This window comes from Callorhinchus milii, unplaced genomic scaffold (assembly GCF_018977255.1).
Source record: "Callorhinchus milii isolate IMCB2004 unplaced genomic scaffold, IMCB_Cmil_1.0 Scaffold21, whole genome shotgun sequence".
NCBI classification, from domain to species: Eukaryota; Metazoa; Chordata; class Chondrichthyes; order Chimaeriformes; family Callorhinchidae; genus Callorhinchus; species Callorhinchus milii.
In genome coordinates this window covers 3694556-3722346 of record NW_024704762.1, presented here as the reverse complement: position 1 = coordinate 3722346, position 27791 = coordinate 3694556, and the positions used below count along the sequence as shown (strand labels likewise).

General features: G+C 44.3%; 2 long non-coding RNA genes across 2 annotated transcripts; both read left to right on the top strand.

Moving 5' to 3' along the window:
- The first annotated feature begins 780 nt into the window (after positions 1-780).
- On the top strand, positions 781-14547 carry LOC103183544. Its single transcript, XR_006085634.1, has 4 exons — positions 781-804; positions 3330-3419; positions 14033-14105; positions 14447-14547. It is a non-coding gene; the product is annotated as an uncharacterized LOC103183544 (long non-coding RNA).
- Positions 14548-15573: 1026 nt separating this feature from the next.
- On the top strand, positions 15574-27531 carry LOC121848024. Its single transcript, XR_488422.2, has 3 exons — positions 15574-15674; positions 18988-19051; positions 27480-27531. It is a non-coding gene; the product is annotated as an uncharacterized LOC121848024 (long non-coding RNA).
- The last annotated feature ends 260 nt before the right edge of the window (positions 27532-27791 follow it).

The following is a 27791-nucleotide window of genomic DNA, read 5'->3' as shown; positions in this document are numbered from 1 at the left end:
TTTTTCCCAAAAAAATAGTTGAACATTAACTTTCATATAAAAAAAATGTGTAATTCAGCTTCGTTTGTTCTTCCTTTCTCCTTCCATTCTCCCCATCCCTTTTCCACTCCCCCCCCCAAAAAAAAAAATCTGCCTTATCTCCAGTGAGACTATCTAGTGTTTGTTTTTTGCTGGTTAATGGTGTTGGGCTGAGATGAGTCAGTCAGTGTGTGAGTTCCTTTCTCTCCCCCCTGACAACCACATTAAACCCTGGTTGATAATTGCACAGAAATCTGGTGTGAAATCTTTCTGGAGCAGAAAGCTTTCCTGACCAACAAAACCCTTCTCAAATCACATTTCTGCTCAAAGATAATTTGTGTTCACCACAGGGGCTACACTTCATCTCATCTATCCTTATATATCTATATTTATGTTATATGCTACTGTTATATATATTTATATACATACTATAATGTAATATATTATGTTATATTATGTATAATATATATATTATAATACATATGTGTTGCATATGTATGTTATATGCAGATAAAAAGATTCAATAAGACGTTTCCCTACATTGACCATCTGTCTTAACACTGGTGTTGTGTTAATATAATTTTCATCTCTTTTTATACATTAAAACAAAATTAAAAACCCAATTGGTGAGAAAAAGGGGAGATTTTCCTATCGAAATAGGAAACGATAGGCGTGTTGTGATTTTTTTAATTGTTAAAAAAACTATATTTATCTATATATATCTATTTTCTTTTTATTTTATAGGCTGACAGAGAGAGAGAGAAGGTGGAAAGAGACAAAATGAAGGTCTGTACCTGTTTTCTTTCTCTCTCTTTCTGTCTCTCTCTCTCTCTCTCTCTCTCTCTCGTGTTAAATGCTGTTCAATAATTATATCTAATTTATATCTAATTTCTAGACTCTTAAAGTGAAACGTGTGGATTCTAACATCAAAACCTAACAAAAACCCTAAGTTTTTGGGGGGGAAAAAATAGGAAAAATAATCACTAAGATGATGGTCAATCTCCCAATCGTATTCCATTCAAACCAAACCACAAACTGCTTCTGCAATCTATTTTTGAATCCTTTTTTTCTCTTCTTATTTCCTTAAAACATTGTTGGATCCCAAACAGAACAAAGTGAGTTTCTGACCCACTTCGTACCCTCCACGAAAAGTGTGTCACACAGTTTTCTTCCACATTCAACCCCCAGAAATGTACCTTTTTTTCTCCTGTCCCAAAAAAATGGGAACGATTCAAACGACCAAATAGTCGGATTTAGTCGTCGTATATTTATTTAAGTGTTTAAATAATTCAAAGACACAGGGAATCGTTTAAACGTCTTTCATTTGCGTCACAGATGAACATATATATTTCTCTCTCTGCAAATATATCCAGAATAAGGTTTTTTTTGGTGTGTAGCCTGTGAGAAAAGTGTCGCTTTGAACGAATAATTGCCGATAATTGTGGTTTATTGTAAGCAAAATTACAATAGCAATCGTGATTTCGTTTTGTTTTTAATTCCATCCCCTGATCCCAACCCCCAGGTCGGGTCCGAATCCCTGACTGACCATCGCCTTGGGACGTCGTCCCGACGTGAAAGCCTCTGTGCAAATACAATCTTGTCTTATCACTGTATTAAACTTGATTAATAATGATATTCATACAGTCCACATGTTTGTCAATTTCTAAAACGTGGTAAATTTATTGGAATAATCGATCAGCTGCAAATATATCATCACAATGATATACTGTGTGTGTGTGTATATATATATGTATTTAATGGTATTTAATACAATCAATTATCTTGGCATAGCAACCATTTTACAAATGCTGCAATTAATTGCGACAAATGCAATGAGTTTGTGCCCAGTATTATTGTGGGTGGAAGTGGACAATGGTGAGACAAATGGGTTGAATGCAAACCAACAGCTGATGTGATGTACAGATGTGTGTTGTAAAGACTCCAAGTGCCTTTTCAATTGAACCTTTCCTTGTGTCGCATTCAAGTTGAATTGGTGTTGGTGTCACACAGAGGGATCTCACTACATGATTTCCTAATGGTCACAGTCTCTGGTGTTTTTTTTCTCTCTCCTCCTCTCTTCTGAAACCTCAAATAATCAAGAAAAACAAACCAATAGACTGAGTATTTATTTTTTTCTCTCTGTGTGTAAAAAAAAATTCACCACCTTAAAGAAACAAGGATGGGGGGGGGGAATCAAGTGTGAGATCCCCCCCCCCCCACCCACATACACACACACACACACATACACACAATAAAACCAGGCATCAAAAGTGTTTGAAATGTAAGAGATTAGATGGCTTTGCAATCACCTAACACAGCATTTACCCTGAAAGCCACCGACCGGTGTATTTCTTGCTCTTAAACTATTGATCACCCAAATTATCACTAATCCACCCCCGTTGAACAATCCTTGCATATTGATAATTTGACTTAATTCAGTAATTCACTTAAAATTGAAAGGCAAGTTCTCATGCCCTGTTTTTGGACTTGGGGTGGGGCAGAGAAAGAGAGTGATTTTTTTTTAGCACATTTACAGCATTTTTAATTTAATTACACAAAATATACGGTCGATTCGCTTTAATGTATAATCCTGGGAAGTGCTTTGAGACGTCTTGAAGACGTGATAAGGCGCTAAATCAAATGCAAGGATTATTATTAGTATTATTCATTACAAAATGAACATTAGGTTTCTTTGGCAGCAGTAAAGGCCAGGAGTTGTTTACATAGTTCTTGTAACTCACAGATGTGGCAAGTGGGGTCGTTATTATATTTTTATTGGAGGCACTAAACAAACACAGTTTGTATTTCTAGTCCAGGCTGACACTTGGGTGCTTGGGAGAGAGTCGCTGTATTGCGGCAGACTGACAGTGCTTCAATGAGACCTTAAACCAAAGAGTTTTGCTTGCCTGTCCACTGTTGCCGGCGGATGTTGAAGATCTAGGGATAATAATTCCTTCAACAAAAAAAAACTTGGTTGATTCTTTGCGGGACATTGGTGTGCGTAATTGGCTGCTGTGTTTCGCCCACAAAACACAGTCAATTCACTTCACAGTATATCCCGCGAAGTGCTTTGAGACATCTCAACAACGTGATAAAGCGCTATCAAATGCAAGGATTATTATTAAAATGTCAGGGGGGGGTTTTGTTCCCTGTTGGGTTAATTTCACCTGTTTGCTGTCACTCACCACTTGCGTGGGGCTCCTATCAGCAAAGTGCTGGTTTAATTCACTCCGGATATGGGTTTATATTCTGATAACGCTGCGTTCGCATTTAATTAATTTATTTATTTTAATTTATTTTATTTTCAGCAGGTGCTTGAGAGAGAAGGTTGTGCGGTGGGAGCTGCTGTGTTTCTTGTCTATTGCCTCGACTAGTGAGCGATTCAAGGCATCAAATTTCAGGTGACATTTTTTAACCTGTTGGAGATTGAAAGACTTAAAACTAAGCGGAGATGGGGATGTGAGGGGTGTCTCAAACTTTTGCTATCGTTCCTCAGAGTTTCCACTCTCCTCTCCCGGCTATACCCTTTCCTAACCACACACAAACAACTCAGGTAGTGGAGTTAAGGTCAGAGAATACAAATCTGCTGGATTTTACTTTATAAATACGCATACTTCTAAATCATTTATAACCGTGTTGGACATTGATGTATTTTTCCAAAGTAGCTGGGAGTGAATTTAATAGTCCCTTTTATATGTGCAGTTGATTTCGCCCACAAAATACACAGTCAATCCACTTTACAGTGTATGCTGTGAAGCGTTTTGAGACGTCTCGACGACATGACAAGGCACTATATCAAATGCAAGCATTATTGATAATTATTATTACAAACTGACTACTGTAGAATGTTACCCTACAGACAGTCTTGATCAGCAGGCTTTTCCATTAACCCTGAGGATCTCAGGATTGCGTTTGCCATTACTAACCGGAACCACATGTGACAGACAGCGAATAGTTTGCGAAATACACAGCCAATCAAAACTGTAGTTTTTTCATTAAAAGACAGAGAATGATGTTAACTGGAATAGTCAGCACAGCACCAGCTGATGTATATGACTGTATCGAGTGACCAGCACGCAGAATGACATGCTCCAATCCACGCTCTAAATGGTATTCATTTTCCTGTCTTTTGGGATGATTATTTACACCCTTTCCTGCCCCATCATCCCATGCACTTTCCTGGTTGATCACAAAATAACTAAGAGAAGGAACGATCTCGCCTCTGAGTTATAGGTTTGTGGATTCAAGCCCTACATCCTTGCATTTGATTTTGTTATCGCGTCTTATCACACCGTTGAAACACCTTAAAGTATCTCATAGGATTTACTGCAAAGTTCAGTGGTTGTGTATTTGTGGGCGAAACACACCTCAGTCTTCAAATAAATGGCGCAGTTTTCAAAAGCAACAGGAATTACTTTGAAGTGAGGTGAATGCATGTTTTCCGGAACTGGATGTATGCAGAGTGAAGTCAAATAGTGCCTCACAGATGTTTGCTGTCAAGTGTAGTGACTGTGTGTCTGTCAGCAAAGGCAGCGGCCAGTTTGGGTATAGCAAACAGGCATGAAGTCAGCGAGTGACCAATTTTATCTTGGGGATTGCTGGCTAGGAAACTCTTTTTAGATTGTGTCCCAAGGTTCTTTGAACATCCACCTGAACGTGATCCTGATAACCTGCCAAAGCACTAGTGGGTAGGGTGATCCTAGCTGGACAAGCAGCGGGAATTTTACCAGTGGACAATAAACCTGGTTCAATTCCATCAGTACCCCAACAAGCAAGTTTCATTTTGGGGGTCCTTTCTGGCTTGGTGTCTGCTGACTTGTGCTCGTGTCGTAAGTGAGAGTTTAATAATTACATTTCTCTTGCTTCCGGCACATAATATTAATAATAATACTTGCATTTGATATAGCGTTGTATCATGTCGCTGAGATGTCTCAAAGCGCTTCACAGGATAGACTGTAAAGTGGAATTGACTATGTGTTTTGTGGGTGAAACATATAAAAACATACAAGAAACATATGAACACGTGGGTGTAATCACAGTCAGAAGTTGGGTTGCTTTCTTCGCAAATGGCATACAGAAGCTACTTCTGTGAGATGTTGTGACAAGGAATTTTATTATGATCTTATGGTAGCTCTGGCTTTCTGGTGGGTGGGTAGATGGTGCAAAATTGGGTCCATAGACCAAATAACTTCAGATTCAATCCCTGCTCATCACTGAGCTCGCTGGTCTCTGGCGAGCACGTAAACCTGGGGCTCTGCAATTGACCTTAGCTCCTGTAAGGGCAAGGGAGGGTGAAATTACATCTGTTGCTGATCGCTGTTAGTAAATGTGTGCATGCGTAAGCAGCAAGCGAGAATGTGGTCGAACCCAGCCATAATCCTACTCTCGCCTTGGTTAGATTTCCCCACCGACACCCACAACAACAATTTGCATTTACATAGCGTCCCAGAGGGATCGGGATTGGTGGGGTGGGTCGGGGTGGGGGGGTTGGAGAGGTACTGTCTCAACCACAAATGACCACTTGGGAAAGAGCAACGTGTGAATCATTGCCTTCGGGGGAAAGCGGAGGAGGCAAGGGAGGAAAGGTTGTTTTTTTTTAAAAAAAGACGAGAAAGACAATATAAATTGCCATATTAAGCGATGGAAAGGTCAGGCTAATCTTGCTGATGTAACGTGGAAATTTCCAGGTGGAGGAGAAGATATGTAAAGCAAATAATCTCTGCTGATATCATGAACTATTACTTTCCTGTAACCCGATCACCGCCATTACTCCCACACACCTATTTCTGTACCTAACGGTGCAGGAGAGTCGAGTTTCACTGCTGATTATTTTTTCGGGGCGTGGAGAGGAGAGAGAGAGAGAAAGCTAGGGAAATGCTCCATTTGTTTATCCAAAAGACTTAGAAATTTACAGCACAGAAAGCCATTCAGTCCATCTGTCTTTGAAAGAGCAATCTATTCAATCTATTAAATAATAATACTCCTTGCATTTGGTATAGAGCCTTTCCCGGTGAGAGGACGTCACAAAGTGCTTCACAGGATTTTACTGTGAAGTAGAACAACTGTAAAGTGAATTGACTGTATGGGTGAAAACCAGCAGCTAATTGCATACAGCAGAGTCCCACAAACAGTCTTGGATTGAGTGAACAAATTATTATTATTTATTTATTTATTTATTTATTTGGGGGCGTGGGGGGGAAAACAAACCTGATAACGATTCATTGCTGCATGCGGATCAATTAATACATTGAAAAAGAAACTTAGCCTTTAAGTTGATAACTTATTAATTGGACTTTTGATTCGTAACTAACTCGTTTGTAAAATTTGGTCAGTATTTAATGAATTATTAAATAAGTTAAATTATTTACTGAAATCAGTCGATATAGTAAACAGTTACGATCCCAGTCCGGATACATCGATCAAAACAGCGGTTGATCCAATTGTTGAAAACAGACAGAGTTTTAAATGTTCACTCATCAGGGAATCTTGAGGCAGATTGAACCAAACAGCTGTATTATTTACAAAAAGCAGCAGCATGTAACCCAACTATAATAATAATAATCCCTGCATTTGATATAGCGCCTTATCACGTCATTGAGACGTCTCAAAGCTCTTCAAAGAATATACAATAAAGTGAATTGACGGTGCATTTTGACCAGTTTTATTGACCCTGCGTCTCTCACAGACTGTCACCTATAATGAACTCCATGCACCCATATTCTGTATGTCACGGAGAAATGATTGTACAGAGATTTCCTGATTTCTCCCACAAAGTGTAACCAAGCAAAAATCTCCAATATTTCAACTATTCCTACATCTACACTATTTCCGGCTGCTCAGCAAAAGCGGGCTTGCTTAGTGTCCCGTGACCCTGCTCTCTGGAGTCTCCCTGCCTTACCCCTTCACTCCCTCCCTCCCCACCTTCAAAACTCACCTTAAGACCTATACTTCTTCCCCCCCCCCCCACTCCCCCGTTCCTTATCACCACCTCAGGCTTACAGTCAGTCATTTGTGAGTCATCCGCCTGATGTGACTCAAAGTCCCAAAATGGGGCTCAAACCCACAACCTTCTGACTCAGATGCGAGAGTGTTACTGACTGCCACCGTACATTCTCAGTAAAACACTCCTTGATTGTTTTGGCCTGGTTTTAGGATATAACTGATCGATGTCAAGAGAAAGGCGAATTGTGTTTAGTTTATTGTTTTACTCGATGGCTAGTCCAATAAGCCTCCTGCCTAAAGGTGTAACTTAGTTCACAAGCCAGTCGGAGGCGAGGGAATCAGCTTTCAATCCATGATAAAGGGATTGAAAGGAAGTTTTATTCAATGATGAATTGGTGTTGAGCTGACATGAATTATGGTGTTACCTTAGCCGTTCAGCTTGTGCTCCCTGCCCGATAGCCTTGTCTCTCACTGTGTGGAGTCTTTTGTAGATTTTTCAAGCGTTGGAAGTTTATTTTTATTTTTTAAAAACCCCTTCTGCCCCTTTCCTTTCTCCTTCTATTCGCTACGTGTCCTAACGTAACTTCTTCAACCAGGGGATGGCTTGCCGCCCATTGCCCCTGTTATAATATGAATATCAATAATAATAATCCTTGCATTTGATCCTTGCATCAGTGGCTTATCACTTTTTCGAGACGTCTCAAAGCACTTCACAGAATATACTGTAAAGTGGATTGACTGTATATTTTGTGGGCGAAACTCAGCAGCCAATTGCGCACAGCAGCGTCCCACAAACAGTCGTGGATTGAGTAACTAAACCAGTGACCAACTGTTCACCAGTTTCTCCTGGTGTCCTGACCAACAATCGATCGCTCTTTCACCTCCTGGTTGTTTGGGCGCAAAAGGCATTTACCTTCAAAAGCAGTCACTTTACTGCATATGCACAGAAACCTCCCCACTCCATTCTGGAGCCAGAAGAGTACTGTGTTTCCACTATGGTATGGGTCCACAACACACTAATAGATGGACTCAAACTAAATTAAGTCATGTTGTAGCATGATGTACTGATGTTTCGAGTGATGCTTTAGTGAGATTAGTTTTTTAGTAATAAAAACAGCTGTCGCTGGGAACACACAGCGGGTCAGCCAGCATCTATGGAGAGAGGAAAATGAGTTAAGGTTTCAGGTCGATGACCTTTCATTCTTCAGTAGCTCAGTTGTCTCTGTGTAGATCTTCTCCCCCACCTCCTTCCTCTCAGATCATAATTGTCTCTGTGCCCTCTGGGGCAGAGGGAAGAGAAATGTTCTCTGTAACAGGAGAGGGAGAGGAGGTCAAGTTTGCAACACAGTTGAACAAGAGGAAACGGGTTCTTGGTAGCAAAGGGCAATTTCAGGACAGACACCAGGATAGATTTCGTCACCCAAGGGAATTAACGACTGGAACAGGTTACCATGCTCTACCGTTAAAAAAAAATCATGCTTACATTTGATACAGCGCCTTTTTCATGTCTGTTCATCCACAAAATACAGTCAATTCACTTTACAGTATATCCTGTGAAGCCCCTTTGAGATGTCACGAAGACCTGATAAAGCGCTGTATCAAATGCAAGGATGATTATTATTATTATCATGTCGGGAGTATGTCTCAAAGCATTTCACATGATTCACTGTAAAGTGTAGTAACTGCGGTAAACGCCACAGCTAATTTGCGCACAGCAACATCCCGCAAGCAGCCAGGAAGTGGATGGCTAATTTTATTTTGTGTGGGCGGGATTGTTGGCCCGGACACCGGGAGAAACTTCCTTCTCTTTTCAAAGAGAAGTGCTACCGGATCTTTAACGTCCATTTGGACAGGCAGATGGGCCCTGCGTTTAACCTTTCATCTGAAGCACGTTATCTCTGACTTGCAGGTATGTCTTCCCAGAACATCAGCCAACACTTGTGAGTGAGGTGAGGACTGACATGGGATAATAGTGCACAAGTTAGCGAGCCCTCTATGTGACGAGTGGGACAGATCTGATTCACTTACCCAGTTTGAGACCTCACAGCTCAGTGTCCAGAGTTGAGTGCAGGTACCATTGGTCACAGTTAACATTAGGGCTAAATACATCTCTTGAACACGTAGCGCAAACCTGTTTGGCCTTTTGTGATACACAAGCTTAATGGGAAATCGCATTAGCCGCTAATGCTGCCAAAGGTGATGTGAGCAACACTGAACAGAATTTATACTTAGTAGATTCTTTGAGCCACAAAAGCCTCCCTTCCCTTGAGGGAGGAATAGAATCATAGAATCTTACAGCACGGAAGGAGGCCATTCAGCCCATCGTGTCTGTGGCAGCTCTTTGAAAGAACTGTCACCCTTGTCCCACTCCCCCGCTCTTACCCCCATAGCCCTGCAAATCTTTCCTTTTTCAGTACCCTTCCAATTCCCTTTTGAAAGCTTTAAGTGAATCTGCTTCCACCACCCTTTCAGGCAGTGCAATCCACAACAACAACATGCATTCATATAGCATCCTTCACGCTGGGTAAAGTCCCGGAGCGCTTTCCTTCCGGAAAGAGGGAGGAAGGGAGGGAACGAAGGAGAGAGGGAAGTGTGGAATATCTTCTAGCAGCGCCAGAGAGAGGAGCTTGCTTAACAAAGTGCTGGATCCCAGCAATCATTTCGGAGAGAACAGTGAGATGGCCACATGTGATTGTGGAGGGAATGGTGTGTGTCCGGGCACTGGGGACAGGGTGTCTCGCTGCAGCTGATAATGGATTCTCTGATGTGATTGTGAACATGTTAAGATGCCTGAAAGCTGGAAGGAGCAGCCACTTCAATGTGCCGTGATAATCTTAGACGATAGAATCATGTTTAACACTCTGAACTCTGCAAATCGTATTAACCCTGAAATTCTTCAGGGAGCTTTGTATCATTGGTGATCTGATTTATTTTGTTTTATTTAGTTTCGCGCCATTTTCACCAGCGTGTGTGTGTGTGTATGTATGTATGTGTGTGTGTTCCACATAACACGTGCGGTTTCCACCTAGCACACGTGCTCACACTCTGTGCAATGTGTGTGATTGCAATCCGTGTAACGTGCGTGATCCGTGTAACATGTGTGTGACGTGCTCCTCCGTGTTCCATCCGTGTTTGCATTGTGTGCAATGTGCGTGGCCAGATTGACCCCGGTGATCATCTCCAGGTTTGTATGTTGCTTATGTTTGATGGAGTTCTCTTACAGGCTTGTCTTTGCTCTGAGAGACTGAGCATCACATAAGCCCCATAGTCCAAACCCCTGCCACTGTCTGGCCACCTTTGCGTAGGGAAATAACTTGAGCCTAAAGATTGAGTGAAGATTTCATTTAGGAACAGGTCGAAGAGGAACGACTTGCTATGTCCCTTTGTGGCTAAATTGGGACTTCTCTTCAAGTGATTTTAAACGCTCCGAGACTCAAACCTGCCTGAAGGGCAATATATGGAACTCCCTCCCTCAAACCCTCAGCCCCCTCCTTTAGATCGCAACTGAAGACCTTCCTCTTCGACAGTGCTTACGGTCAGCTCCTCCATCCCTCCCTCCCTCCCTCCCTCCCACCCCCGGCTCGGTGTCAGACTCCGCCATTGTCAAGCGCTCCGAGACGCTGAAGGGTGCGATTATAAATGCAAGTTTGTAGTTGTTATCTCATCCCAGGAAGAGGATGCCCTGAAGGAGTTAATTCACACACTCCCAGTTGCCAACTCCTACGTGTTGACCTGTTGATTGGTGCGTGACTGAGACAGGGTTTCTTCACATTAGAAGATCTATCGCTGCGCCCATCTCAAAGGGCTGACCCTCAGGATCAGTCAACACTCGATCGATGTAGCCCTCGAGGCCTTCAGAAAAATATCAGTAGGGATCTCAAGGGCTTGTTGCTTTTGTTTTCCACCACCCCTCCTCCCAACACCCATTTCAAGCACCTTCAAAACCACTTTGTCTCTATTCTTACACCAAAAAATAATAATTTGTTCACTCAATCCACGACCGTTTGTGGGACGCTGCTGCACGCAACTGTACTGTGAAGTGAATTGACTGTATTTTGTAATATGTAGGCAGAACGCGGCAGCCAATTACGCACAGCATTGTCCCACAAACACTCGTGGATTGAGCGACCAAATTATTATTATTTATTTAGATCGGATTATTACCCCTGGTTGGTAATCCACCAATCGACTAACAACCGGATTCCTACTTACTGCGAGGTAAACAGAGGCGCGTGGAATACGGAGACTTGGCTGAGACAATGTGATAAGGCACCACATTGAATGCAAAGATTTTATTATTATTATTATTAAATGCAAGGATTATTATTCTTAAGCCTCGTCGCTGCTTGTCCAGTTCCAGCAAGTGACGACCGTTCATTAACCTTCTCCCAGTAGCTGAAGCATTAGCCTCAGCTCTGCTTGTGAGCATCCCCTGTCCCTGTCACCTGCTGCATTGGACGGTCTCAATAGCTGTTTGTGTGCAATGATGAAGCAGCTGCACTCTGTATATTAGGAAGTAGTTGAAACAATAGGGCTGTGGTCCAGAACTCATTATCGCCAATTACAATGAGCCACAATATCCTCTGTGTTATCAGGAAGCACTTGTTATTCATTGAATCTTCTTTCAAAGCCCCTTTTTTTTGTTTTAAAAAAAAACAACTCACTTGTAAAATGTCTATTTGCCAGACGGGATTCACATATTAACAAGGTTAACAAATTTCGCCATTGGTAAAATCTCACTTTATTTTGCTCCCCCAATCACTGCTCCACCCACACACCCCCCACCCCCCAATACCTCCTGTCTTTTTTAAGACTTCAATCAAGTTGATCAAATATTTTTATTCATAATAATACTTCCATTTTGATGTAGTATCTTATCACATCATCGTGATGTCTCACAGTTCTTCATGGGATTGAGAGAAAAGTGACTGTGTGTTTTGTGAGCTGCCACGTCAGCCAAGCTTTCTGGGGGTAATTTGGTCATTCAATCCACGAATGTTTGTGGGACACCTGCTGTGTGCAATTGACTGCCGTGTTTCGCCCACAAAATACACAGGCGACCCACTTTACAATATGTTCTGTGAAGCACTTTGAGATGTCTCATTGATGCAATAAAGTGCTAAATCAAACGTAAAGATTCTTATTATTGCTATTAATTTGAGGACACCAATGTCTCTCCAACAGCCATGAAATGAATGCACAATTTTACTCTTAATACGTGTTAGCAAATAGTCTGAATGGGCCTTTACAGAGTGGTGAAGTGAAAGTGTGTCGCTCACAAGAGTGTGTTGCACACTTTACAATAAACGTGTGAAAGAAAATAAGAACTTGCGTTATTTTACAGCAATTCACCAGCTGGAAACTCTTCCCAGGTAGTTACTGTCGAGTGTGGTGACTGCAGATTTGTGGCAGCAAGATCCCACACACAACCATGAAGTGAATGGCCATTTTGTCTGGCAGATTGATGGTGGGCCGGGACAGCAGAGAAACTCCCTCCTCTGTTCCAACGTGGTTGTTAAACCCCACCTCTCAGTCAGTCACCCAGCTCCTCAGCTTAACATCTCATTCGAAGCATCCATCTTTGTGTTTCCCTTCCAATTGCCTCTGACCTTTCACACCGCCCCTCTGCCCTCTAACAAGTCTTTATTTAACATGATTGGTTTTGATTGTGGTTATTAACCTTAAGCCTCATTGTCCTCGCCTCATGAGACTGGCTCCCCGAAAGCCGTTAAGACGTTTTGTACACAGAATGGGGCACTGGGGTCACAGGCACGAAATCCCACTTCATCTTAGCCATGCAAGTCCGTTTTGGTTTAAAATGCAAGGCTGTGCAGAAATATGTCGAGACGTTTCAATCCAGTCTTAATTTGGAAGCTAGTTTTCGGCAGCTCTCAATATAATAAATAATCCTTGCATTTGATATAATAATAATAATCCTTGCATTTGAATATAGCGCCTTATCACATCATTGAGATGTCGCAAAGCGCTTCACAGACTATAATGTAAAGTGAATTGACTGTATATTTTGTGGGCGAAACTCGGCAGCCAATTGCGCACAGCAGCGTCCCCACAAACAGTCGTGGATTGAATGACCAAATTATTATTATTATGTAAATAAAAGGCTTCCAGATTTAGACTGAATTGAAAAATGATATACACCATTCAGTGGAAACTTAATATTTTAAGACGAAATAAGCCTTGAACGCCAAGACTAGGTAGAAATTGGGTTTGATTTTGTGTGGAAATTTTGATTTTTGTGCAAATATTAAACGTTACCACTAAACAATCTTTAGGTGGGATTTGGGGTCTCTTTGGGGGCTGATTTTTTAACCCTATTTCTGAATGTGGATTCGTTAATTCCTTACAATTCCCGTCCACTCAGGTGATTTTCACTTCAGAAGTAGATTAGTTCTGATCAGCACATCTTGCTAAGACCAGTCTATCCTTCTAGATTTCTCTATGTCAATGAGGAAATACTGTGGAAACAGCACATGTGTCAGCCTGGCGCAGTGGTAGCACTCTCGCCTCTGAGTCAGAAGTTTGTGGGATTAGGGCCCCACGTCAGGACTTGGAAGTCATAGTCGAGGATGACATTCCAATGCAGCGCTGGAGATATGCTACGTTGTCAGAGGTGCCGTCCTTCAGACGAGACATTAAACCGAGGCCCATCTGCCTGCTCACGTGGACGTTAAAGATCCCGTGGCACTATTTGAAACGAGAAGGGAGTTTCTCTCTCTCTCCCGGTGTCCTGGCCAACAATTCCCCAAATAAAACTGGTCACTCACTCCATGGCTGCTTGTGGGACATTGCTGTGCGCAAAATTGTTCACCCACAACATGCACAGTCACTGCAGTTCACAGTATATCCTATGACGTGGATTGAGATATCCACCCGTCATGAAAGGCACTATATGAAATGTAAAGATTATTATTTAGGTTATTATTATAACTGAGCCAGACTGATACCTTGGATCTTTGCTGAAAAAGGAAAGGATATGTTGTCTCTCTGTGCTGTATTATTGATTCTTCCCCAGGTAAGGGTAGGTCTAAGTGAGCTTGTTTGTGCTTTTCAGAAATCCTGGGTAAGAAACTCTTCAGCCTTTGCCAAAGCCACCAGACATGGATCAGCAGCAACATTGCCAACAGGTGAGCGGAGGAGCTGTGGTGTGTACGTGTATATACCAGCTTCCTTGGTGGGGAGGTGTGGAGTAGGGTAAGGTGGTAAGTGGATCTAAGCCGGCTCCAAGATGGTGTAGCTTGGCAACGGCAGGTTAGAGTTGAGGCAGTCGGAATAACTGGGTCTGTGATTTTCTTTGTGGTTTAGTTCCTTAGCCAGGCGAGTCCACAGTAACTCCATGTACAGCAGGGCTGAGTTGGAGGAGTGGGAAGGCAGAGGGAGCGCGGAGGAGGAACACAACTTCTTCCTTTGCTCTTTCTCCATTAATGGGAGAAGTGACTCAACAAAGCGTGTTCTTTGCTTCCGACAGGGTTTGTTCACTGAGAAGATTGTTGGATGAAACGGGTCGAAAGAATAGAATTTTATATAGCAATCTTTCACGTCGGAAGGACGACCCAAAGCGTTTATCAGTACTGGCTGGGCACCCGAGCTGGGGGTGACGAGGGGAAAGATAACTAAAGGCGTGGTCAAAGAGGTAGGTCTTGAGACGGACCTTGAACAAGATGTGGGAGGGAGGGAGGGAGTTAGAGGGACTCTGGGATAGAGTTCCAAAGAGTAGGAGCAGATAGGCTGAAAGCCCGTCCACCAATAGTGGGCATTCTCTATGTGACTGTGCTAAGTCAAAACCCATAGGGGAGGAGTCTGGGGCATAAACCGCATAGCCCAGTGCTCGGTTGAACACAACCTCCGAAACTGGTCGCGTACAAATACACAGTCACTACACTCGACAGCAACGAAAATTTGGTTTCGAAATACCCTGCGGTATCCAAGCAACCCAGCTCTCAAGTGTTAAATCCGCACAGCCCCTCCCGCTTCTGCCAGCGTCTAAATGTCATTCCGTTTCTCACTGTACGTTCCCTATTTGGGTTTTTTCCCCCCCCCCCTTTCTTCCTTTTGCCCCTTTTTCAACAAAAAAAAACAAACTTCAATTATCTGAAACCCTTCAGAAACCTTGATGCGGACGGCACTTTGCATTGGAGTGCTTCGTGGAGCCCGAGTCTGAGTGTAAGTGGGTTGGAGTGGTTGTTTGGGAAGATAGTAGAAGGAGGAAGCTCCATTGTCTCTCTTTCTCTCTCTCTCTCTCTCGCTCGTTCTGTATGTCACTGAAAGAGCATTTATTAAAAGAAAACCTTGTTCTCATAGCAACCGCCAATGCTGGAGGTACCGTTGGTCACGAGATGCTCCGTGCAGGAAGAGAGAGACATCCACAGCACAGCACGGGGAAGCGATACCAGGACAAGGTAAGGTTTTAATGTTGGTGGCGGAGGAGCTTTCTGATCTGGGAGACGTGCCAGAAATATGGGAAAAGCGTGTGAAGCAAAAGGAATATATTGTTAAGGGGGCTGATCCCAGGAACACCGACTAACTGGAACAGCCTTTTTATTTATCAATTTATTTCTTTATTTAATTCCCTCCAGATGTATAAAATAGAGAGAGAAGTCCAAAGCAACAGGTCTGTGAAGAGAGAGAGAGAGAGAGAGAGAGCGCTCTATCAAGCTGTGACTGCCCGGTTTTCTCTGAAGATCTGAGAGGAAAAGGTCAAGCTGTGTGTTGGATGGTGTCTGATCTTATTCAGAGTGTTTGGGGAGGAAGGGTGGAGGTTATATGTGTGTGTGTGTGGTGGTGGGGGGGCATTTGTGTGCTTCTCTTTAATGTGGTTCTGCGTTGTCTGCCCTCCGCAACCCCCTCTATACACTCCCCTCCAAAATAATAATAATAATCCTTGCATTTGATACAGTGCCTGATCGCGTTTTCGAGACGTCTCAATGCGTACCCCCTCCATCCCATCCCATCCCATCCCATCCGGGTGCAAATGATCCAACTTTGAGTGATTTCTAGGGTGGGGCTGTATAGAGGGAGACGGTTCGATGGGCCGACTTGCTCTCTGTGTTGCTGTTTGCGTTACTGTATCAGCAGACAAACCCTGGGTGTCAGACCCCCTTCAAAACCAACAGCAAGAGGGGACTTGGTTTCAGTGGTCACTGAGTGACAGATAGCCTCCCACACACCCCCCCGTGCCCCACCCATCACTGTCACCAACTCCCTCTGGTTGGTTGTTGCTGGGTGTGACCCTCGCTGGACATGCACACACGTGCTGTTAATCACGCATGTATTGCTGCATGAGCTATGCACAACCCGTGTGCTGGGCATGTTGCATGCATGTCGGTGTTGCGTGTGGGCTAAAGCGAGCTGCTTGTGCTTTTGAAACCTTATCGACTGAGAGATCTGACTGAGACTAGGGCTTTGCACCCACGTTTCAGTTTTTAATCACAACAACAACAACAACTTGCATTTATACAGCGTCCTGAATCCAGGGTAGCGTCCCGGAAAAATAATCCTTGCGTTTGATACAGCGCCTTATCACTCCGTTCAGACTCGCCTCGCCCCCTCCCTTGCCTCCTTCAAGACCCGTCTCTAGTCCTCTTCGACCGTGCCTTCGGTTCACCCTCCTTCTCCCTCCACCCTCCCCGATCCCGAGCTCAGGTCTGAAACATTGATTGTCCAGCACCTCCCGACGTGAAAGGCGCTATACACATGTAATTTTATTGTTGTTGTTGTTCTCAAAGCTCCTCAAGGGATAAATATTTTAAAGCAGATGGACTGTGTATTTCGTGGGCGAAACAGCCAGATGGTCACAGAGGAGAGATCTCAGCAGGAAGGCAATGGGGTGGGTTGTAAACCCAGCAAAAACAATGTTTACAAGACATGTTTAGGGCATGGAACATGCAGTGATATGTGCAACGTGTACCAGCACACGGGATGTGTGTGTGGATATATCCACACATGCTTGTAGCATTCATGGCATATGTGCATATGTGCAGTTCACACGATACGGGGCATGCAGCATGTGTAGGAACATGCATAACATAGAGTGTGCATGAATGGAACATACCCAGCATGCGTGTATATAGCACTCCCGCCCACATGTCTGTCCCTGTCTCCATGTGTGATGCGTGTTCCTTCCTCCTCAAGCATGTTTAAGCGCTCTGGGAAGCGACCCTGCGCGATGGGGACGAGATAAATGCGAGGTGATCTTTTGTCTCTATATAATTATACAAAAACAGGGCGTGGTTCTTGACGGGGTAGTTGCAGGTTTGGCTAATAATTTTCCATAAAAAGAATAGCGATTCCCACAAATTACGACTTGGGAAATTACGGGAATAACTCAATAATTTCATCATTTTCGAAGATTCCACTTTTTCTCCCCCTCCCCTCCCCTCCCCTCCCCCACCCGCGTTCTCTCTCCCCCCCCCCACCTCACCCCCCACACAATCTTCATCCCCACCCCCAACGGAGGAGGAAATGGATAGCGAGCAGCTAGTTTTGAGGTGTTTTGCAGGCCTGTTGCCGTGGTGACAGTGGCACAAACGTGACGATGGGATTAATGGCGTTCGATTGATTCTCTGATGTGGGTGGCAGTTCAAGAGCCGAGATCAATGTGCGTCTGTATGTGTGTGTGTGTGTGTGCGTGGGGCGGGGGGGCGGAGGGAGGGAGTTTGGGGAGGGGGGGGGCGTTTTTAGCGACCCGCTGTGTGTTGCCCTTTCCACATCTGTCAGCAGGGGATGGTGGTGGAAGAGTGTGGAGAACCAGCATCAATGTCTTCCTTCAGCCCACAACCCAGGTGCCTGCTGAGAATTCAACCCCCCCACCCTCCCACTCTCAGCCCCCCCACCCATCACCACCACCACCCCGTCATACACAACCCGTTCGACACACGTTAACCCTCTGAAGACTCCAGAGCCAGGGAGAGCAAAAAATGTGACTTGTGTTGCGATAGTCAGCACAGCGGACTCAACTTCTCCAAAGCCCTGCTGTACTGGCCATCTCCCCCCCACCCTCCACCGGCTCCGGATCATCCAGAAACTCTGTCACGCACCAGCTTCTGTAAGGCCACCGCCCACCCCATCCTCGATTAGATCCGCGGTGCGCAATGGGCTGCCGCGTTTCGCCCGCAAAATGCATAAGTCAATCCCCCTTCCCGACATAGCCCGTGAAGCGCTTCGAGACGTCTCAGCGACGTGATAAGCGTGAGGATTGTTAGGTGATCCAATCGGCACCTCAAACCGTCCCGTTTCCCCCTCCCCGCACCAAACCCAGCCCGGCGGCCGGGCTGATCAGCCTCGATGTGCCGGTTCCTCAATAGTAAACCCAAACTGGTGTTTTTGTCATCCCTCGTTGCTAAGCGACTGGTGTCATAGTAACTCGCTTGTGGTGCTCTGCTCTTCCGCCGTAGCCAGATTGCGGGGAGATGGAGACAGGGCAGCAGACAATTCATCGCTGATCTCGCTCTGGCGTTTGACGTCAGATCGTTCAGACAGATGATTTTGTTTGTGCTGATCGAAGATGCTGCTCAATTTAATCTCCATGAACGAGAGCACGCGGCTCACCTGCAAGCACAGTAAATGCGGTGCTTGCCCCCTTTGGAAGCACAAAACACATCTCGCTTCCTGCTCACAAACACCTGTGCGCGTGCGTATATGCACACACACACACACACCTATATATGCACATTCTTACTCAAACGCACCTGCACACACACACACACACACACAAAAATACACAAACGCACACTCGCATCTCCCCACCCACACACACACTTTCCTGCGCACACCCGCACACCACCTACACAGGTACAAAAGTTGACACAGATTAAAAAGAGGAAAACAGCCTTTGCTGGAGCTCACCTGGTGAATCAGTGCCCGTAAGATTTCTGTTGTCAGCCTCGCTTACCCTACGTACACCTCTCTTGTGCGTTTAAGCCCATTTGCTCATCTCATCCACACACACACACCACCCTTTAGAAATAAAAACTCAAATGTCCTTTCACTTATGTACCTTCTATCATCTAGATACTGAGACCATTTTGGAGCATTTTGGAGCGACTCAACTTGGGAAAAGAATGAGAGAAGGAAGGTAAAGGTTGTTTCTTTCCAGGGGTTAACACAAAACTGTTTAAAATAAACTGTTAAAAACTGTTAAACAGTTCACCCACAAAACACACAGTCACTGCACTTTACAGTCGTTCCTGTGAAGTGCTTTGGGACATCCGCCCGACGTGAAAGGCGTGATATCAAATGCAGTTATTATTATTATTTGACGTTATTAGGAGAAAAAGCATGAAATTCTCCTGTGAGCAATCTGTTAATAATTCGACTGGTAAGAGTATAGTGTTTATTCCACTAATATCAACTATATATGTATATATAATATATATACATATATATAATTCAACAATCTGCATTCAAGCTATATGACCATACAGTAATACAATAGTCCACAACATACAACGATAACGGATATACAAGTCAAATAATAGAGAAACAACAGCACGCACACAGGAGAAAGCACCTCAACATACACAGCAGAGATCAGCCCCTGGAAATCCCTCAGGGACAACTGATTCTATAAAAATAATACTTAATCACAGGACTATCGCACAGAATCACAGAGAGTGGTTCCTGTAAACTCAACAGAAACATTGAGCTCCAAGCCCAGCACCTCACTCGTGCTGCCTAACCCGACTAACCACTACTACTGTTATTACATCGCTGCCTGGCAAACAGAACCGAAAACGTATTACCCGCTATTCCTCCTCTTGCACTTTTAATAGTCACTTTCTTACTGGAGGTAAATTCCCTCACCCCTGTAGAGAGAGAGAGAGAGAGATATGGACAAATTCTGGGCAGCCTTCCACAGACTGCTTGTCTCTCAGTCTTGAGATAGACAGATGTCTGCGGCCGCAGCCTTTTCCTTTCTGTGGTCCATTGTTCTTACATCTATTCTCGAGGACCCGACCGCACAATATCTCAGAGGAGTGAACATCTTTCTAGGAAAATGTGAAATGTAATCAGAAACCGACCTCAGCTTGTCCAGCAAAGCTACTCTTAACCATTTAATTATCAAACCTTCTGAAACCAAGGCACCCTGAGTTGATAGTCGGTATATTTCAACAAATCCAATCCTCCCTCATCCAGTTTCACCAGATCAGAGGAACTGGTCACTCCTGTGGTGGGGGTGGGGGTGGGGGAGATTAGTAATTTAGCTGCAAACTTTGCCCACAACAGTTACTACGCTTCAAAGCTTCTCATTCAATGAAGTGCAGTGACATGACAAATCGCTAATGTAAGGGATGGAGTCTAATTAGTCTAATTGGGGTCTCAGCACCTTGGGACGTCCTCTGGATGTGAAAGGCGCTATACAAATGTAATTTGATGTTGTGTTGTAATTATGTGTGTAATTATGTAAATCAAACAATCTTGGTTCCTGATCGATATCCAACGCCCACCCACCCCCCGCCTCACGTGAAATGCCCGTGTGTTATCCCAGCAATCCCCCAAGTAAAACAGTTGTTTGTGGGACATTGCTGTCCGCAATTTGTCTGCACTTTGTAGTGGAATCCTGTTAAGTACTTTGGGATGTTTCAATGACGTGATAAGGCACTCTATGAAAGGCAAGAGTTATTATTATTAAATTTGTAATTTTCACAAAGCAGGTGTTTGCTTTGTAGGGTGTCAGTTTCTTGAACTTCACCAAGACTTGGGGGAGAAAGCCAGGAGTGAACCGGATGCCGTGAGGGGTGGGGGTGGGGTTGCGGGGGGGTGGGAAGGGAAAAGGCGGTTGGCAAGTGGGCGAATGGCAGGCCCCAAGTTCCTCCTGATCTCAGCCTGTAACAAATTTACGATCTATGCTGAATTGTCGAAAAGGGTGTTCAATTCAATCTCAAATCGGATTTTATTTTGGGGGGGGAAAAAAACAGAAGGGCAGAAAAAAAAACCCGACAACAACAACAACTTGTGTTATAGGGCGCCCGGCATATAGGGCTATTGTCTCAGAGCGCTTATAAATGAGAGTGAAATGTAAGTGTTTTACATAGCATTAAATTTACGTAGCCTTAACTTTCAAGACAGGCTGGACTTGCGGCTAAAACCAGTGGAGTTTGTGGCTTGATGCTTATGGCCTTGGTTTCATATTTATTTTAGTGGTTTTCTAAAATATTGCAAATTAGAGAGCGAGAGAGAGAGAGAGAGAGAGCGAGGAAGGTGGGAGGAGAGAGAAGTAAGGGGAAAGGATGGGGAGAGAGAGGTAGAAGAGTAAAGAGAGAGAGAAAGAGAGAGGGATGGATGGAGTCAAGAGAGAGAGAAAGAGATGGTGGGAAAGATACAAAGGGAACGATACGATTTTCACAGTCGGTGAGTGAACAACAAAGGGGATAAATTTGAGGGAGAGGAGAGAAAGGGAGGAGGTTGGAAGTTGTGCAAAAAAAAGAGTGTTAGGATGTGAAATGCTCCACCACAGACCGGCCCATTTAAAAGGGAATCAGGCGGACACTTTGAGGAAAAATAACAAAAAAGGGGCAAATTATCTCCAGCAAGAGAGGGAAAGAGAGCACCAGGACGGACGGATACCATGGGGGTGAGCAGCCTCCTGCTGTGCGCTCTGTACATTCTACCATTTCTATTCTGCCTCTCACCAGACGTACAACAAAGCATTGCTTGTTCTGCGAAGTAGAAAGGCTCTCAGTGTTGTAGCTCAGAAACAGGACACAGACTGTGTGTAATTCAGCCCTGGGTCTCATCGTTTCCTATTTCGTTGTGAAGTAAATGGATTTACTTTTAAACGGAGGATGAAAGTGCCTGTATCTCACCACCTGTTAGGTGGGGGTCGGCTAATTCGCCATTAAATGGTGTCCTCAGGCAGGTTTCTGGATTGTGTCCCATCGATTGGCCCAGAGCAAGTGGTACCAAGGTGTGAGATTGTTGCTGTAGCAACACAGGGACGCTGGTTCGTATGTTGACTCTCTCTCCCTCTGTTTCACACACGCACACAGCGCTCTCTGTGACTCCTAATGCCACAGACACCTGCTGTCTTTGCATCTTATCAGAGAGGGTTTATTTGAGCTGTAATTCTCTGGAGAGCTTTCAGTCTTCTGTCGATAGCAGCTCCAAGCAATGGCTCACACACACACACGCGCGGTCTGTCGCTCGCAATTAACCCGCAGGAGATTTGCAAGGTTTGATTTTTTGTTGTTGTCAGCAAAGCGGAGAAAGTCGAGGGCAGAATTACATTCAGTTCTGCCACAAAAGAAAGCACGAGCACATTACAGGCTGACTAAAAAGTCGTGATTCCTTTAGAATGTCTGATAAGTCTTAAAGAAATGATGATTTTTTTTTAGTACAGTAATTATTATGAAAATAAATGGTATCACGACATTTTGGTCACCTTGTACATCCCTATCTTATTATAATAATAATAATATTAATAATAATCCTTGCATTTGATATAGCGCCAGCCTTATGTAAAGGCCACTTTGGTCCAGTTCCCTGGAGTGCTTGTTGAAACAGGTTTGCTGAAAAGGAATCAGAAACAGGAACCTTGACTGTTTCTCCACTGACTAACCCAAATCCACTTGGGTTTCCGGGCTCCTGCTCGTCCCCCGTCCCCTCTGTTCCACCATCGGTGGCCACGCTTTCAGCCACTGCGCCCCAAATCTCTGGAACACTCGTCCTCCCTCCGTCCGCTGCCTCACTCCCTTCTTCCCCATCTTCAGGTCGCATCTGTAGACCTTCCTCTTCGACCGGGCCTACGATCACCTCCCCCCGGCTCAGCATCGTGCTCCGCCACTGTCAAGCGCTCTGGGATGCTCTATAAATGCAAGTTGTTGTTGTTGTTTGACTGTACTTACATTTGTGACATTTACCTTACACCCAATGCAGCTGAGGCTATCCCTCGTGCCAGTGGGGGGATGAGGGGGTGGTGGCGAGAGGGTGGGTGGGGAGGTGGGGGTAGTGCTGAATGATCATGATCAGAAGCAGGAACTTTGTCTGATTCTCCATTGACTAACCCAGAGCCTTTGAGGCTAATTGTGTCCTGGCTGAGATCAGCTGATTAAGCAGCGACAATTAAATTCTCTTAAACACTAGAATAGCTCCATTCCCAGCAGTGGAATAATAATCCATGCATGTCAAAACATCTTAAAGCACTTTATAGCAATGATTGAAAACAATAGTGACAAATGCATTTGTAGGGAAACACAGCAGCCAATTTGCACACAGCAACGCCCTACAAACAGTCAGGAGATGAGCGTCCAATTTATCTGGAAGATTGTTGACCAGAACAAACTCCTTTCTCTTTTTGAATAGTTTTCCAGGGTCTTTAACATCCACCATCGCAGACAAGATTTTGCTTTAATGTCTCATCTGAAGGATAGTAGCTCCAGCAAAGCACTGGAGTGTCAAATCTCTGAGCTGGCTGGGCTTTGAACACACAATCTTCCACACCCAGCTACGAGAATGCTACCAACCGAGCTAGGCTGATGCTTGAAATACTTTGCATTAATTATACATCAGCATCAAATTAATTGTGAGATTATTTATAATATTGGGGGCCCTGCAGGGCGGTCAAGAAGTGGCCCCCTGAACATTTACACAGGCCTTGGCTTAAATGACATCACGAAATCCTGAAATAATCAATCAAGAACAGTTATTTTGTTGGACGACCGTAAAGGTTTGGCCACCACTGATTTCATTTGGCTGAAAATATGAAATTATGGGCTATTACACCACCTCATGACTATTCTATGGAACTGCATCCTGAACAGACGGGGGCTTACTTTTACAGCATCTTATGCCACTATCTTAACGAGCTTTGCCAGTAGACACTGTCTTGTGTTTCTTGTAGGAAAATGTGTCATCCATTTTGTGCACACAAAGAGGACTGTTGGCCAGGACACTGGGAGAAAGCCCCATCTCCTTTCCAATGTCTCCACCTGAATAGGCCGCAGATGGGACTGAGAGGGCCGTCTCTGGTCACGCACAGTCAGTTCACTTTACGTTGTATTCTGTGGAGCGCTTTGAGACTTCTCGAAGACGTGGTAAGGCGTTACATCCGAGGCAAGGGTTATTATTATTAAATCAAGAAATATTCAAGCAGGCAAAAAACCTGGAAACGCACTAGTTTGGCCGTGACTGCTCTAGAATTAGATAAGCAGGATTCACACCAGGTTTGGTTTGGATACTCTTAAGCAGGGTGAAGGGTTGCCACAGGTGTCAGACACTTCCCTGACCGACCAAAACACAAATTGATGATCTTCTCTCCTGTAGATCCTCTCCTTTCACTGACATTTCCTCTCCACTGCAATCCTCGGACTGGTTCTGCGTGGAAGACTAGTGATTTTGTTGTTTTCTCTATTGATGTGACAACAAGTCATAGTCTGCCACACAGCACAGGCCAAAGCGTCAGCAAGAACATGGAGTTACTGCGTGGAAGCCACCTCCTGAATTCTCCAGAGAAGGTTTGAGATTCAAAGGGCAGAACGAAGCCCATTGACTTGACCAGTAATCAGAGCAGACCCTCTGAGGGGATCTGTTGTGGTCTGAGTTGCAGCATATTTAAATGGGATTCCATAATTCCCATATTTATGGAACTCCACTCCAGAAGTAGATCCCGTCAGAGCAGAGTATTTGCAGGCGTTCACACCATATGTCTGATTACCATAATAATATTAATCCTTACATCTGATATAGTGCCTTTCACGTTGGGAGATCTTGAACCATAATTTACTCCCAGACAATACACACACACATTACACATCAAATTGGGGTGGGGGGGTGGGGGGGCTGAATAAGTAATTAGGAGTGAGAAACCAGCTTGATTTATTCCCTCAGTCTCAGGGTAATTGAGTGAAAGATCTATGGTTGACATGCATAATACAAACAGTCAGTCATAATAATAACCCTTACATTTGGTGTAGTAACTTTCACTTTGGGAGGACGTTTCAAAACGCTTCACAGGGTCTACTGTAAAGTGTAGTGACTGTGTGTTTTGTGGGAGAACATGGCAGCCAATTTCGCACACAGCAGTGTCCCAAAAACAGCGATGAAGTTAATAACTAATTTTATTTGGGGATCATTGGCTAGAACACCGGGAGAGAGAAACTCACTTCTCTTTTTGAATAGAGCCGCGAGATCTTTGACGTCCACCTGAGCAGACAGACGGGACCTTGGTTTATGGTCTCATCTGACACCTTCAACAGTGAAGCACATCCCGAGCACTGCAATGGAGCATCAGCGTAGACGATATGAGTTCCACAACCTGATTTGGAGCTTGGACCCATAACCTTCTGACAGGCATGGCCAATGTACTGTATCATGATATCGATGAGGACTTTTTGCAGTTTTCTTTCTAAATACTCGCAAACAGTGTATCAACTAGTAATATTAGGCAATGAACTGGGACATTTGAATGATAGAAGGAGGCAATTTGCCCCATTAATCTCATGCACATACTAATTATAATATAATGTATAATAATCCTTGCAGTTGATATAGTGCCTTATCCCATCATTGAGACGTCCCCTTGTTACAGAATAATTCCTGGAATTAAACTTTGACAGATTGGAGATTTAATAACCAGGGAACAGCTCAAAGCCTTTGAACGTTCCCCTCGATCGATTTGCGAGAGTGAGGCTCGACTAACACACAGCTCAGCATTCTGCTACTGAAAGGTCGAGCGAGTAAGACTAGAGTGACGATTGGGTGGCACAAGACTCACATGAAGGTGTCTCACCTCAATCCCAGAACAATACATGAGTAAGGCCTAACCACGCACAGCAAATGGATTTTGTGAAACATGAGAGTAACATTCGATGTCAGGAGATTATAATAATAATAATAATAATAATCCTTGCACTTGGTATAGCTCAAGTCATTTTCTTCCCAACATCGCAGTTGTTACATCTGATCATCACTCAAGGTCCAGACACATCTAAGACTGCATTAAATCAATAAATAATAATTCTTGCTTTTCATGTAGCGCCTTGCATGTGAGAAGTAGGGCCAGAGTAAGGGATCGTGGGGTGGCTGGGTTAGGGGGATCGTGGGGTGGCTGGGTTAGGGGGATCGTGGGGTGGCTGGGTTAGGATTAGGGTGGCTGGAGACCTAAACCACATCACATTTTCGGGACCTTTGAACTATTTACGCAAAATAATCAACAACACCTTTTTAAAATACTTCATAGCTGCAGACGTGTCAGCTACATGATCAAACCTTAGTGTAGGTGTCAAATCGTACTCATTTAGACACGAACGTAAGTGCGTTCAATCTCTCCTGGATCCTTGTAGATCTGAGAGAGTTTTTGACGAGACTAGGCTTTCAGAACACCTGCACTGGTCGTGTGAAGACCAACGGCCACGTTTGGAATGCTGCCTCTTACCTGATTCTGTCCCCACACTCTGGAACTTTATCCTGCAATCCCTCTGCTCATCCCCTCTCTTGCCTCCTTCATGTCTCGTCTAAAGACCTTCCTCTGGGGGTTGGGCTCGGGGAGGGTAGAGGGCAGGGAGGAAAGCAGGGAGATCGAAAGCACGGTCGAAAACAAAGGTCTTGAGATGGGTCTTGAAAGTGACAAGGGAGGCAGAGGGACTGCGGAATGGAGTTCCAGAGGGTGGGGGCAGAGTGGCGGAAGGCGGGTGAGGATGGAGCTGATAGGGTCACGGAGCCTAGTGCGGGAGAGGGCACGGGTGGCAGAGTTCTGGATGATCTGCAGCCTGTGGCGGGAGGAGTTGGGGAGGCCGACAAGCAGGAATTTTGCATAGTTGAGCCTCGATATAACGAATGTGTGTAATAAACCTTTGATTCCAATACTCTATGTTTAGAAATACAGGACGTCTGCCTGAACAGACTGACAGAACCTTAGGTTTAACGTCTTATCTGAAGTATGGCAACACCTCCCAACAATGCAGTGCTCCCCCTGCACTGAATTGGAGTGCTAGACAAGAGTGGGAGTTCTGACAGAGGGGCTTGAACCCACAAACCCTTCTAACTCAAGAGGGGCTTGAACCCACAAAACCTTCTAACTCAAGAGGGGCGAGTGCTACAAACTGAGCTTGGCTTAGACCTCATTGTTTTAGTCTCAGTCGATTGGCGGATGGCTTTCAGGAGATAATAATCCCTTCAAATAAATAACGTGGTCACTCAATCCATGATTGTTTGTGGGACGCTGCTGTGCGCAATTGGCTGCCGCATTTCGCCCACACACAAAAAAAGATCAGTACACTCAATTCACTTTACTGTGAAACACTTTGATACAGCTCAATGACATGATAAGGCGCTGTATCAAATGCAAGGATTATTATTATTATTATCATCATTATTGTGCTTCTTACTGATTGCAGATAGGGCAGTTAGGCCACAATACAGAGGTCCTGCCCGTCCATCTCAATCCCAGAACAAATCCACCAGGGATGTAGGAGACTGAATGTCTCGGCCCATCAGGAGGAGAGGAGATACGTGCCAACGTTCCAGGAAATCTATTTCTACTGAAAATTTCTCCCCTATCTTTTCAGCCTGACATCCTACGTGAAGAGCATTCTATAAGAGCATAAGAATTTGCCAGGCAAAAGAAGACCAAGAGTACATCCAGTTCACCTTCCACCATCCTGGCAGTCACTTGACACATCATGTCCCAAACTATATGCTGTATCCTGAGATATTATTTCCTATCAGAAATCGACCTAATTTCTGTTCTAATTTCTATATAAATGCACGTTGTTATAAATAACACAGTAAATCAACTTTGTTTGAATTTTACAGTTTTGTTGACCCGCTTCTTTAATTTGGAATAAAGTTTAGGTGAATCACTAATGTATTTTGTGTCT